This window comes from Nymphalis io, chromosome 12 (genome assembly GCF_905147045.1).
Source record: "Nymphalis io chromosome 12, ilAglIoxx1.1, whole genome shotgun sequence".
NCBI classification, from domain to species: domain Eukaryota; kingdom Metazoa; phylum Arthropoda; class Insecta; order Lepidoptera; family Nymphalidae; genus Nymphalis; species Nymphalis io.
In genome coordinates, this window is record NC_065899.1 from 8,281,806 (window position 1) to 8,298,300 (window position 16,495).

The following is a 16,495-nucleotide window of genomic DNA, read 5'->3' on the forward strand; positions in this document are numbered from 1 at the left end:
AGATCAACAATTCCACTCGTATTAGCAATATGAATTTAAGAAATACAACTAAATTATATAAGCGTTTATTGAAAACTCTTTTATTATATCATGACCTCCTTTGTTATTTATTTACGAGGAGTTAATTGCACGTAAAGGGTAAAAAGGAGGCATTATCAAAGCAAGATACATAAAAATTCTTAATAATTGAGAAATATCGAATGCTTCTCGAAATATTGACGATTGGAAAACTCATCGATCATTACGTACGACTAATATGTAATAATATACCCGTATATTGTGTCCTCAAAATACGTCACTAAATATGCAAACCCTATCCTGGTCTATTTACTTTATGCATTCCACACGAATGATTTTCGCTCCAAGTTAATTTACTGTCCATTATATTAATGCTGGGCTCGGATGGATTCCAATGGTATCTTTTGTTTTAAAATTAAAATTATTTTATTGAATTTGTCAACTCTTACCCGAATAATCCGTAAATTACTTTTAAATTCGGAAGGCGCTTAGAAGTATTTCGTTCTTAATTTTTTTAAGATTATTTTTTTTAAGAGAATAAGAATTTCTGTACTTTTTTTAAAGTAAAAAAGTAAGTAAGAAAAAAACAAAGGTAAAGGTAAGTAAAGGATTCGAATCTAAGTTTACTTGGTGAAAGGGCTTTGTGCAAACTCGTCTGGGTAGGTACCAACTACTCATCAGATATTCTACCGCATAATAGCAGTACTTAGTATTATTGTGTTTCAGTTTGAAGACATTTGTAACTATAGGCATAAGGCACATAACATTGCTAATGTAAGCGATGGTTAATATTTCTTACAATGTCAGTGTCTAACAATAAGGAAACCAAATTAACATATACCGATTGATATCTATTAAAGTGATGGTTATTCTAAAACATAATCGTAATAGCCTTTAAATGTCCCACTGCTGGGCTTTCCTCTCATTTTTGAGATAAAGGTTAGGAGCTTATTCCACAATACTGCTCCAATGCGGGTTTGTGGAATACATATGTGGCAGGTTTGCATCCGACACATGCAAGTTTCCTCACGATGATTACCTTCACTGCCGAACAAGAGGTGAATTATAAACACAAATTAAGCACTAGAAAGTATTGCGATGTGTACCTGAATTTGAATCCACAATATCCGTACAAGATTTACCTTTTCTAGACACTGGGCAATCTCGGTTATTATATATACAGAAATCTATTGAGATAGAAATATCAAACCTATCTGGTTTTTCATTGGAAATTTGAATATTCTAGAAATGTTGAAATAAAGCTTTTTGTTTTCAAAAATATAATAATGATAAAGCATACATATTAAAATGATGACATACAAAGATTTTTACGACCAGCGAAATAAAATAGGCCGCAGATTTTTTTTTCAACAAAACGAGAAATAGAACTAAATGTGGCTTTCGTATCCATACATAATTAATTAATAACTGCTTAAACAGGACAGCGAGATAAACAAACAAAAGATAATATCTGTATGTAAACGAGCTATTGTACTAGGATAATATCAAGTGGAAGAGCTAACAAAAACAAGAGATTGACACTCGAAACTACTAAAAAGCTCTCACACACAGCTTCTGTTATCCTATTACACGTAGCCCACAATAAACATCTAATTCTTTTCTGCGCACCTCTGCACCCGTTTCCGTCCTTTTCTAACGTATATTTTCCTCCTTTTCTAATAGAGTTCGGATTCGGAGCACTGTGAGCTCCCTTCCCAGTTTTGCCCGTGAGCTCGTGACGAGCGGACGTGGGGCCTGCGCACGGTGTTACCGATAACACGTATCGGGCGTGTTTTTGCCGGGCAACCTAATGAAAAATTGATGAAAAAGCGGTCCTAACGATCCCTCCTCGGTCCTGGGGTGTATGTAGACTGTGTTCTAATTAAACATTGTGAGAAGGATATTGGTAATGTTATCGGCTGCGATATGAATGGTGAGTGTTACGTTACGGTGCCAATTACAGGTGTATGTAGTATTTTTATCCGGGATATCGTAAAATATACGCACTTTATGTTATAGTAGCCATGCAATATTTTATATTTAAATTTTATAACATGAAAAAATGGTTGAACTTTTTACCCGTAGTGGTATTGCTTTATATTTAAATATTGTTATATATTTTTAATAAATAACAACTTAAAAAACTTTTCTCGTAACGCATTTGTCAGTAATTTTTATTAATTATTAATTAAGCTTAATGCAATTTGCATTGATGTAATTTATCAGTATTAACACAGCAAAATTGTAACAATAAATTTATAGTTCATTAGTATTACAGTTCTTGTATCAAAGTAATTTTCAAAACTGTATAATATTTGCGACTTAATGGCAAGATATTTTAATATATAAAAAATGAACGAAGTTTTGACTGACTTTAGTAAATGAAACAAGCCAAAAATAACTTTGAATAATATGTTTTTGTTTCTTTAAAAAATAATTTATTGTGTAATAATAAAAATAAAAAACAATAATTTTATGTTATTCAAGAAGGAAATATGATAAACATTATAGAAGTAATTGATTCATATAAACGTACTGTATGATATTGCAATCATATTATATTTTTTATCAAATACCAATGTACGTTGAACTACATATATATTAACAACGCTTTCAGCATAATATGTGCACATGTTAATGTAATATTGAAGATATAAGTTTGACGAAACTGAACGTTAATATATTTATTTATTTCATTATTATTATATTATACACAGCACGATTTTAATAATTATTAATGGTTTTAAAAATCGAGATTGATAATTCTATACAGAAAAACTAATGCCAGTATGCGTTGTGATTCGATTTAGATTTTGTAAACAATACTCCGGTACAACTTATGTGCCACTTGTATATTATAGTTTTATAGTTGTGCAAAAAACACGTGTATAATATACACGATATCCGGATTTATTTTAATAAATAGTTGATGATTTTAAAAATGAAATTGTAGGATGTAAGGATATAAACGATTTTTAATGTAATGTCAAATAATTCTATCATAAAGTCATACTCACTAGAAAGCGTTCTGTTATGATATTTATAAAATAAGGAAACGCAAAGAACAATTTTCGATGATATATGTATACAAATAATTATCATATTTAAACCGAAACAGAAATATTAATATATACTCAGAAATCGTACACTCGTCCCTTAGTAACTCGTCCGCAGTAACCATTGCTCTAATCATATTAATAGTTTAAGAATATTTTATTTATTCGTAATTTGAAATTTAATTCATATTTAAAAAAATACATTTTTTATATTAAAGAGTATTTCACCATAAAGTGTATATTTTTCAAGTTCTTAATAATTATCTTAAAGTACATATGTAACAGTTTCGTTTGTATTATTGCTTTCTAAGGTGTGCGACAATTAGGTTAATTACTCACGATCTACAGTACGTCTTATATGTACATAACGATTACTCGTTAAAATAAAACATAGTAAAATGAATGACGATATCTTATCTTGAGATTGGGAATAAAAAAGGTATATTCCTCAATACAAGATTAAATAGAAGATAAAAACCATGAACTTAGTAATCTGTTGACTTTCAAGCTCTATATTTTTGTAAATATTTTTGTAAGTTAGTTAATTTTTTATTTATTTTTTTCTACGACATAAATTAACTTAAACTCTGTGCTACTTTTGTCATTTCTTTTTTATCTTCTTATTTTTACTCATGTGGTGTGATCCAAATAAAGACTTTATTTGGATCACACCACATCTATCTATCTATATGAATGTTTATATAACTAACTATCTATCTATATGAATGTTTTAAGCCTATTACAATAATAATATATTTAAAAAGGCCTTTAATATATACAAATAAAAAAAAGCTATACAAATCATGACCGCGTGGAATGGTGGCAAGAATGCTAGTAGCATTTTTCCTTTGAATCGCAATGCCGATCCTCTCTATGTTATTTTATTTAATTAACATACCTATTCGTATGTTATTTCATTATTGGCCCTACAAATTTAGTTGACTGCCTTATTAGTTTAGTGCCTAGCTGATTAGGCTGCAGACCTCGAGGTTCTAGGTTCAAAACTTGCTTCGAGTCAATAAAGAATTATTGGGTTTTTATGTCGAGAAATTCTTAGTATCTATCTGGAGTCTGGAAATAGCTAGTGTTTAAATCAGGTACCTTGGAAAGTATGTGTCTCGATATCACTGTCCCATCGAATTGAGAACGAGGAAATAGAGTGTAGTTGTGCTTGCGCACATACTTGTGTACTATAATATGTCCTGTGCAGGCTAGTTCCATTTAAAAATAACACCGTAACAGCCACGCCACCGTAACAGAAATCGGTCAGGTTAACTTCTTCATCCTTTCGTTTAATCGGTGGGAAAGAGTAAACTACAGCAACAATCTTTAAAAGTCCAGTCGCTGGGAAAAGCTTATTCCATCACTATGCAATGCAGATTGGTGGAACTTACTTGGGTTTGAATCAGAAATCTTCGGCTTATATTCACGTGTTCTAGTCTCTATGCCATTTTGCCTAACAACAGTATAACAATTTGCACTTTTTATAATTTTGCAATACTTAATATGTTTTATTCGTTTTGGCACCAATATTACGTAAAAATGACGTTATCTGTAAAATATCAATAAAAATGTAATTATTTACTGAGACAAAAATATTGATATATATCATCATAATTAGGCAGAGGAAGAAAATCGCAACTTAAGCCTTTTGTTTAAATAATACTAAGCTTAATGTATTTTCTATCTTTTAGGTGATATACAGAAACCTCAAGAAAAAAATATGTTTTGTCATATTTTGACAGATATTTTGGCGATATCTCCCTTAGTAACTAGGGTTAATTTCTTAATACGAATTTCTTTTTAACATCCGGTTTGGAGTACTTTGGCTGAAGTTATTTATTTCCATTTTGTATTTTTTTATCTCATATTATATTCCTAATATGAAATAAAAACTACACTAGACATTCATAAGTTAAAATAAATAATCGGATACAATTCTGATACATGTTTTCATCAAACCATTTCATTTACTGGTGGTAGGGCTTTGTGTACTGGTGGTAGGGCTTTGTGCAAGCTCGCCTGGGTAGGTACCACCCACTCATCAGATATTCTACCGCAAAACAGCAATACTTAGCAGAATTATAATAGTGCGTGTGTGATAAAATTATATATATTACTACTATAGAAGTTGAGAATTTAATCCAAACTTAACACTGCGCACAGCTGGCTAAATCGTTAAGGATTGTAGAATGTAATAATGATACGTTTATAATAATTATAAAAATGTAACCAAAAGAAGCCAATTGAAAAAAATTGGGTAATATTTTATATATTATTATGAACTAGTTTTCATCTGCGGCCTTGCATACGTGTGAGAGTGGAGGGAGGGGGGACAGGTATGTCATGATGATCATTATGATTGGTTAAGTAGTTAAACGTGAAGGCGTAAAAAATAAACTCACTTTTATAGTATTAGTTAGGATTCGGAACCAATGCTAGTTTCTTCTGTAATTAATAAAAAGAATAATTTATTTTTGGCGTTTGAAAAGACTTGTAAAGCCTATTTTAAATATATATTTTATTGCAATTTTGTATCTATTCTATAAACAAAATCTGATGATAAGAAAATGAATTTGTCATAATATTTATTATACGCTTGAAGTTCTGAAAATGTCTCGAAAAATAAATGAAACAAAACTATTCCATTTAATAATAAAATAGCTGAGTAAACCCAAGCAACTGGAGCATAAATTTCATCACCCCACCTGTCGTAGCCGCCGGTACCGTAGAATTTGTTCATTCTACGTCGCTACGTCATAGCTACGAGGTTAACGTTCGTTCACAGTGTGAAAAAAAGATGTCGTTTTCTCCGCAGCATTTATTAGACGTTTTATACGCTTTATACCTCCGCTTGTATTAATTGTGTAACAAACAATGCGAGAATGTAAACAATTTGGTACCAACAAGCTGACCTGATAGATGTTACTCACTCAAATAATTAATATTTAATTAATTTAGACTTTAATTGTTATATATATGTATATATAGTATATTGTAACAGTGGTATATATTGCGTTTGTAAGATTTATTTTGCAAATAAAACTTACAATTATATATACATCTATATTATAAAAGTATTACATAGTAAGGCCGCAGCGTTTTAATTGATTAGAACAGAGCCACTTTATCTCAACCTAACTAAGAATTTCCCTAAGTGCATTCATACCAGACGTAGAATGGAGGGGTACAAACAAAAGCATTCCTAAGGAGGATCAGCGTCAAGCCGGCTTCCGATCGTCAATAGCTGTCAAATCCTTTTTCAAACACCTTATAAATTACGCTAAATGATGATAATTATAGACTATATACTATATAGTAATCAATTATTATATATATTTAAAAGAAATATATATATATATATTTAAAAAAAAAAATTTTTTTATAGGATATGAACGCACCTTAATGCTTTCGTAGCATAACTAATTCTATTGAATTTCTTTGCGTGCAATGTATTTATTTCAGTATGAGTCATTTATACATTTTGTATATACATAGGTTTATAAAAAGGTATAATTTTCTTATAAAATTATAATAGACAACGGATATTAATAAACGGTAAAACATGACACCAATACAGTAGCGTATATTTATTATGCATGTTGTTTATTTCGTTTTCTCGTTATTCAATTTAATATGTACAGGTAACATCGTGAGTGTACTTATATACATATATCTTGTTAGTAATTTTGTTGCTTTTGTCGTTTATTTATTTGTTACTATACAAAATGTAATCGAATATAGAAAAATCATATTCATTTGGATTTATGAAGAAGAGTACTGCATCCTTATTCACAAAAATATCCTGACAATAATTATTAATAATTTTAATGGACATATGATGAAGCGATTACACAATCAAAAGACGATATCATTTAGAAGACTATTTAATCTTCTGGAATATTTGAATCACAATGAAACGTTTTAATATATTTTTTTTTAATTTTATATATTTATGTGTATATTTGAATTAATATTGTCATTTAATTGTATTTTTTTTTCTTTGATAAATTGTGGTTATAATTTTAATATCTAACTTTTAATGTTTTATGTTTGGGCTGTTGTTCTTTGACAAATAAAGCTATTATTATTATTTTACGTGCACGCGAGTTTAAGCTAAGACAACTTTCTGACTTCGGACTGCTACTGAGATGTCTTGACAGAAAAACCCGGTATGGGTTTTTATTGATTCTATATCTAGCAAATACATCAACGGGGCAGAAAAACAATACATATACAGTATTCATGTATTGGTTGCTGTTTATGTCTAGATAACGTAACAGCCTGTGAATGTCCCACTGCTGGACTAAAGGCCTCCTCTCCTATTTTTGAGGAGAAGGTTTGGATTTTATTCCACCACGCTGCTCCAATGCGGGTTGGTGGAATACACATGTGTCAGAATTTCAGTGAAATTAGACACATGCAGGTTTCCTCGCGATGTTTTCCTTCACCGTAAAGCACGAGATGAATTATAATTACAAACTAAGCACATGAAAATTCAGTGGTGCTTGCCCAGGTTTGAATCCACGATCATCGGTTAAGTTTCACGCGTTCTTACCACTGGGCCATCTTGGCTTTTCTATGTCTAGATAAAATGAACTTTAATTATTGCATTGGCCACATTTACGTAAGGACGAAGGGACGCCAGACTAAGCGACAGCCAAAGTTCTAAACTAGAGTACCCTAATTAGCAAGAACCCGGAGTTCGCACAACTGTTATACTAAAATAAAAAATGTAGGCATTTTAGTTATTCATCATTCATTATATAAGCCACATTAAATAAACTATTCTGCAATTAATGAGGTCAGCCTTTTATTACTATAACTGCTGTGCTTTCAATTATACACGCTTTAAATTTGATTTATATTATTTGATTTTTTTTATACAATATGCGAATAAAGCCACTTTATGGTAAATGGTCACTACCGCCAATAAACATCGACATCGTAAGAAATATTACCCATGCTTTACATCGCCAATGCACCACCAACCTTGGGAACTAAGGTTCAAAACAAAACACAACAATACTAAGATCTATACAAACTCTCCAGCTTTATTATATAAATTATAGATTAGTGTCGGACGAAAAATATATTTTTGATAATTCCAATTTTAAAACTTAAGTATCAAAAATCACAATGGGATAGCAATATTTTAGTGAAATACTACGAAAGAATTGCATACAATTCAATGCATGAAAATATCACATTAATCTCTAGGGGAACAAAGAGCGAACATTCCGCATCGCGTTTTTGTTCATAAAAATTTACGTCCTTTGAAATATTTTTTTCAATTGAGCGAAAAAATGTTTAAACGCGCCCACTTTCCATTAGCTTCTGCCATGTACAGTGATTTAAGGTTGCCAGCCGTTGAATAATTGTCATCATAATCTTTTTATTTCGCAACGCCATTCGAGAGGAACTTTATTGTTATTTTATTTCGTGAAAACCCGAATGTGAATACTCATAATATTATGTTAATGAATGTTTGGTTCGTTATTAAACAACAGTGACCGATCGTGTTTAGTAACGAGTAATGAACTGGTAAAGTTTAAAAAAACTATAGGTATATAATTTTCTAAGACAATGCTATCACAAATAATAATATTATTTAATATTTAATTAAATGTCTTACAAGGTACTGACCTAAAAAACTGCGTTTATGTTAAATGTCTTTGTGATTGAATTAAATATGAGTTTGAATATTACGATCATTGCCACTTCTCTGACATTGCAGCTTGCAGCCTTGTTATTTGAGACCTAGTTAAATCGGAACTCAGAGATTCGTATTTCAAATTTTTTTGCGTGTTTTTACCAACAAACCATAATTGGCCTGTCAAATTTTGGCTCTATCATCCGAGTTTCAAATTTATACCATCTAGTTCCATCTTACTCAGGACACGAAATGAGTAAAATAATAAACAGCTGTTTATTTTCAATTTTCACATGAAAGATTAATACTAACAGATGAGCGATCATCTCAGCAGAGAGTATAAACGTTTCTATATACAAAACCAATATCAACTCGCCATCAAGCCGTCAATCAATGTCACACTCTACAACCCTTCTGTTTGGCGTTCCACACTAACATCAGTAAATTATCTGTCAGTGATGAACTTCCATTGGCCTGTTTGTATATGGCGGTTATTTTTAACGGGCAAAAGCCACTGCGCAGACGATACTGTACTATACGAGTATCATTAAAAGAAGATGCGCGCTAATCCTCACACTATTTTACAGCAACTCATTACGAACGGAGAGTGAATAGGTACATGACCAACGGTTGACGTACTTTTCGATGTAAAGTAAATCTATAAATTAGAGGTCTGTAGATATATTAATGTACAATTTCTTATATATATATCTTAATATATATATATATATATATATTAAGATTTAAATATACACTTAGATTGAAGTGGAAACATTGTGCAGTTTTAGTTCATATTCAAACCGTTTTGTATCAGGATTACAAATGCAACTTCGCTGTAGACCTACGAAAAAAACCATGCAAGACTTGCAAAAAAAGTACAATAAAAATAACTTAAGTTATTTCACTAATAGGTCTATATTTATGAGAATATAAACAATCATATTTTTAGAAGTGTTAGGACGTGCAAATTCTATAACAGTAACAGCCTGTTAATGTCCCACTGCTGGGCTGGGGTGCTGGCTTTTGAGGAGAAGGTTTTATAGACACGTATATATAAATATGTATATTAGGGAACTGGTTCATGTCTAAAATCACGGATATTATGAAACAATTAATCTAATCAGACACTAAAGTAATCTTATTGTTACCTGTAATAGTCTAGTCATTACATGGGAAAAAAATCCCACAAGATTGAAGAGCGTAAAAATCAGCTAAATTACCTAAACAAATACAAGTTACCCCTTTTTCAATATGGAGAAAATACAGAGCCTTGAATTACACTGGCTCACTCATCGTTCAAACTGAAATACAGTTTTGCATTTCATGGCGGTAGAATAATTAGTAAATGGGTTGTACCCAAGTTCACATAGCCCTAATACCGGTGAAAATATAATTATTAAAAGAGTAATTCATACACAGATTGATATTTTTTCCTATAAAGTTATTATGTGTTTAAAACCCATTCACACTACATAACAGGTAGAGACAGGGAAAAATAAAAAAAAACGCTCATAACAGTTTTACAGTTTCAGTAATACTGAAGGTGGTATTTAACGTCGTGACCTGTAAGGTTGTTGACCTTTAAATATAAAAATTCAAATAACGAATGTAAAAGATGGGCTGAGAAAAAGTTTGCGTTTCGTTATAAATAAAGTACATTCGTATGTTTGTCACGCGCAAAACAAGCAATAAAGCGCTTTCAGCTGAAAATTGAAAGTGACTGGAGCTGTAAAACGTAGGCAAATAAAAAGGCTGCATGAATGCTCTAGACTTTGAAACTTGATAAGTAAATTAAATATTCCGTTGACGTTTCTTTTGAGGATCGATTTTCGTCTTAAATGGGATTTTTGTAATAAAAATACAAAATATATCGACTAATCAAATTCAGTACAAATAAAATTATCATTAAAAATAACTGCTTCATATTTTCATTTGAAGTCTGTACAAATTAAGCAGACATGTGACAGTTAAATCACGGTGCATAATTAAAGTAGAATAACAGTAACAGCCTGTAAATGTCCCACTGCTGGGCTAAGGCCTCTTCTCCATTTTTGATGAGAAGGTTTGGAGCTTATTCCACCACGCTGCTCCAGTGCGGGTTGGTGGAATACACCTCTGGCAGAATTTCGATAAAATTAGACACATGCAGGTTTCCTCACGATGTTTTCCTTCACCGAAAAGCACGAAATGAATTATAAATAGAAGCATAATTAAAGTACATACTTACATAAATATACTCGTATTATTGACTTATTTAAATTAGAAAAACATCAAAATATGAATTATTCGAGTAGGCTTTTAATGGCGCTTTTGAATCATTCATTCAATCATTTAACATTCAGTCATTTTACATGATTATTTTAATTGTAAGCTGATCTCCCTTAAATAAAAAAGTATTATTTTATATCAATCGTCATATATATCATCGTAACAATAATCTTATATTTTAGTCGTGTGAATCGATCGTAACAGATTGTGTCTATGATACACGTTTAAGCCCGCGGCTTCGGCCGCATACAATTGTTAATTTTTAGCTTACAACAGCTACTTTTCCATTTATTTTGTAGAGAGTGTATTTAAAATGCTCTGAACCTTAGCTAGGTTCAGAGCGTCATCACGTTTTACAGATACGGTGTTAAATATCTCAAAAAGGCTGGATATCCAAGAGCTGTTTCTTACCAAGCTCTTAAATGAATTTCGCTGTTTGCAAGATAATTTTTATCTTTAAAGCAAATTATTGGCTATAAAGGTAAAAATAATACTGTTGAAATTTATATATAATTCAATTTTTGACTGTACCCCGTTTTTATCACGAAAGAGTTAGAAAAAGTTATTATAAATTTATCGCTCAAACATCCAATTCCAACTCGGGTCAAAATTATACAATTAGCAGTTTTTATGGCTTGGCACAAGTGTACGATTAAATTGTTTCAGTACCTAATAACTTTGTTAATAAAAGCATATTCTAGTTTGTTTTTTTTTAGTACGTTCTTAACAAAAATATAGTAGCTTAGGTGTAAACTACATTTCGCCATAGTAGACAGCCGCTGAGCCAGGCGATGGATTTTAGCGTAACCATTTTCAAATCCTTAAATATAATAAATTTTGATTTCATACACTATTAATCCTATACTATATATAAACCATATATAAACTACTATATATAAACTTAAAGAAAAACCCTTCTCCTGTTAAAGAGAAACGTATAAAGATTGTTGTCATCATCCATCAAGCTACTCCACTACAACCGATATATGTCACTTGTTTAAAAACAATAGAAACATGTACTGTCAAGATGTTTTCCTTCAACGTCTAGAACAAGAATAAATATATACTTATTATGAACTTATTTATTATTATTTATTATATACTGTTGTTTGTTCGGATATAAACTTGCGACTTTTTATTAAAATCCACCAATTTCATCCACTTTATTTATATTCAAAACTTTTTAAATCATTACCACAATAACCAGAGCGACAAATATTATGATATAATTGGAATAACTTCGAGTCCTCAAAGCTAGAATCACGAAGTGTTCTGAAGTGCTCTGACGATTCTAGATTTTGCCTCTCGACGTTAGAATATTCGGGAAATGTCTAAGTGGGTGTTCTTTAAAACGAACCAAGTTGAATGCTCGCTTCGTTTCTTGCGAAATAAGGAAACTAGATTATAAAACAAAGTTTATTTAAGCAGTTTCTTACAAAGTTTAGTAATTTTAATTAACAATAAAATATGAATTTATTATTCAATCTTACTTTTGAAAGTATAGTTTTATTTTAATAGTGATGCCTTTTAACGTTACAAAACGTCAAAATTAAAGAAAAAACCTCTTATAGCACTATATTAATCACTTATACTAAAAGCGAATCTTTTGCTCTTATACACATAACACAAGCCTTCTTATTACATACATCTTACCCCATGGTTCGCTCTGTACTACTACTCCGCATATACATGCACTCTTACGCGTTTAGCCAAACCTATTTTAATATACTTTTAATCCTAACTCAAATGTTTAATCTATAATTATCATTCATTATTTAGTTATAAATAAATCCATTATATTATTTTAAAATTGCTGTAAATGTTTTATATAAGCGACAATATGATCTTATTATAAATCTCCGAATGTTGTTCCGTAGAAAATAAGGAGTGCGGTGAACAAATGATGTTTTATTTGAATTTTTCCTTTTTTTTCTTTTTAGAACTGATTAGTTACAAATACGATACTTCCGTATCTATAAATTTATCGATTTTCTAAAATTGTTACTTTATGAGCGTTTCGAAATTTACCAAAATATATAATGGAAGATGTGTAAAATAAATGCTGCTCATATTATAAACCTTAACACAATTAAAATACGACTCGAAATTGAAAGAAAATTTACCGTGTTAAATCGTTCATAACAACATATTGAAGCGATACTGACGTACGATGACCTACTTAATTCTATTTCTGAGCTTCACAAATATAGTGGAAAGGTTGCTTGTAATAAAGTTGAAGAGACACATTGGGCAAGATACGTAACTTTTAACGTAACAAACAAAAGTTTTGCGTACATATTCATAAAATATCCCATGTTATATAATAGATGCTTAAAGTTACGCTCAACGCTTGTTAGCATAAGTTACACTTCGATCCTATTCCAAAGCTACTAACATCGTTCTGTAAAAAATGTTTTCTTAAATTAAAAATTTTGCTCGTACACTATTTAATCCTACTAATATTATAAATAAGAAGTTTATACGTTTGTACGTTTGGATGTTCGGCTGACCGGATTTGGATAAAATTTGGCACACAGGTAGTGGATTAAATACACATAGAATGACAGATGGCTTAACTACTGATATCAATTTTCGTTTATTCTTAGTAACATGTGTTCTTAGTACATCTGTATGTTTGGATTTTTGTTACTCAATCACGCACAAACGAAAGGATTTAAATTTAGATAAATATTCATTTCTATTATAAATAATAATAACGAAACGTTAAAATGGCACGCACGATGACAGATTTCAAATGATTTTTATGTCAAACTGACGTTTACGAGGGCGAAGTCAAGACCGCTAATAAAAAAAATGAATAGGAATTGTATAGACTATAAACGCAATGCTTGTTCGAGTCATTATCTGTATTTTTTACCTCCAACTATACATCAAGTTCTCCGATAGGGTTTTGCGATAACGATCAAATATGATTGAAGGCAAACCCGTATATTTATAGACTTCAAAGCTTTTTAAAGTGTATGGGTTGATTCTCGCCGCAAATATATCCTTTGGACGTGTGGATTTATTTCAGCCTTCGATTGGAAAGTCACATATTTCTTCGGAGAATACTTGAAGCCATTATTCATCTCTATCGTCACAAACAAGAAAATATTTTAAATAAAGTTTACAAACCAGATCGATATTGAATTAATTTTGAATAATTTCAAGATAAATGTTAAGTAAAATTGTTGGATTTATTGTTTTTGCAGTAAAACAAACAGATAACAATAACTAACTAAGGGATTATTCCATTCACATAAAGTTATTATCTTTTAAGCGATTTTAAGTTGTACCAATAAAGTAGATTTTTATAGAATATTATAAGACTTAATTTGTTATTTTATAATTTTAATTAAAGTTATAATTGATCTCATGAAAGTAGTTAATTCTCTTTCAATAAAAGAAACGGTTAGTCTCTATAAGTATTATTATAGAAGTATTACGAAACATATTAATTTCAATTCTTCGTGGTGAGAAAAATATCGGAATTATTTTTGTACTTTTATACTTTCGGAAGCTCGAAGTTTAAAGTGCGCTACTGGGGCAGTAGAAAAATAGCGCTCGAGAAAGATTTCAATATAAAACTTTTCTGAATACATACGTCTTTTCTATGCAATGAAATAGACGAATATTTTTCTTAAAACAATTTTTACTCAAATTAACTACTGCAATACGACTTTTCAAGTGAACACATTCGATATTCATTTGTTTTGTAACTACAATACATATTTGGATTCTGTGTAATCATTGTATTTTTTAAGGGGAAGTTGATTACAGTGAGCTATTATTCAAATGAAATTAAAATTCTCTATAATATTATCACTGTTACAAGCTATCGACAAATTTCCGCGAATCGAGTAATTCAGAAATAGCAATTCTAAAAATATTTTTGTGTTAGTGTGTCATTACTGTATTGTAGATTTCTGACAAGGCTGTTTGTTTCTAAATGAATCATAACAAGAAAATAGAATGGTGAATAAGTAATTTAAAAAAAAAAAATTGAACTGAGTATCACAACTTTTATTTCAATAATCATTGTTGTTATACTTTTGTGTTTTATGGTCATTGGTAATTACTATTTAACTGGTAGTAGAGCTATGTGTAGGTCTGCCGGAGACTTCAATAGCCTACATCCCTGTATCGCACATCGAAGGATTTATGAAGTACTGGTGGTAGTAGGGCTTTGTGCACGCTCGTCTGGGTAGGTACCACCCATTCATCGGATATTCTACCGCAAAACATCAGTACTTGGTATTATTGTGTTCCGGTTGGAAAGGTGAATGAGGCAGTGTAATTACAAGCACAAGGGACAAACCATCTTAGTTCCCAAGAGTGGTGGCGCATTGGCGATGTAAGCGACGGTTAACATTCCTTAGAATGCGAATGTCTATGGGCGTTGGTGACCACTTACCATCAGGTGACCCATATGCTCGTCCACCCATCTAAAAAAACTCCTTGAATTTCAATGTAATAACAGGTACTAGGAATGTAATCTCATTTAGATTCTCATATAGGTCATAGAGTATACCATTGGTATGCTAATTTGCTTGAATGCTATTCTCAGACAAATAAAGAAAAAGGACACAGTATTTCACACACAGCTTTTCAAGCAAATATATATCAGTCTTTATATAAATTCGCAAGAGTAAAATAAAAAGAATTTTCATGTGCTTAATTTGTGATTATAATTCATCTCGTGCTTTACGGTGAAGGAAAACATCGTGAGGAAACCTGCATGTGTCTAATTTCACTGAAGTTCTGCCACATGTGAATTCTACCAACCCGCATTGGAGCAGCGTGGTGGAATAAGCTCCAAACCTTCTCCTCAAAAAGAGGAGAGGAGGCCTTTAGCCCAGCAGTGGGACATTCACAGGCTGTTACGGTAAAATAAAAAGGAAAATAAATACTTGATACTAGGAATATTTTAATTAACTACGGTTGAGTTTGACCTAGATAAGCCTTTTAATTGTTATCCTCTGTCTCTATTATTAAATAGTAACCCTTCATACCTTGAGCAGTATAAATTGTCCCTAACATTATCATAAATATTGACTAGTAATCGTAAACTAGATGTAATTGTGCCTTAAGCCTCATACCGTTAGCTACGGTTGAGCCGCTTAAAATAAGGCCCGTACCAAAATAAACCATAAAGGATATTATGGTTTATTTTGGTATCTTTTAAGAAAAATAAATTGTAGCTTTAGTCTTTTAAACAAAATATATATTAAATTAATATATAAATACGTAAATCTTGCTACTCCTGTCACGTAGTGAAGTGTTACTTTCTTCTCCCTCCCACTTGTAAACACGTATTTCTGTGTTTTTTGTTTGAAGGGTGGAATGCAATACAGTTTACCGTTGAATTATCGTTGATTATTTAATATTATATTAATATTTTTAATATGAACTATTCCTACAACACAATGAAAAAAAAATGTTAAATAAAAAAAAAATTAAAGCTCGTGCAATTTACTCATAATGAGAGTGATTTTTTTGT

General features: G+C 30.9%; 1 protein-coding gene across 1 annotated transcript in view; it reads left to right on the forward strand.

The window, feature by feature from the left end:
* The first annotated feature begins 1,751 nt into the window (after positions 1-1,751).
* Positions 1,752-16,495, forward strand: part of LOC126772362 (spondin-2) — a 53,375-nt gene continuing 38,631 nt past the window's right edge. The window contains exon 1 of the mRNA XM_050492706.1: positions 1,752-1,951. The gene's annotated coding sequence lies outside the window, so the exon portion shown is untranslated. The remainder of the gene's footprint in view (positions 1,952-16,495) is intronic.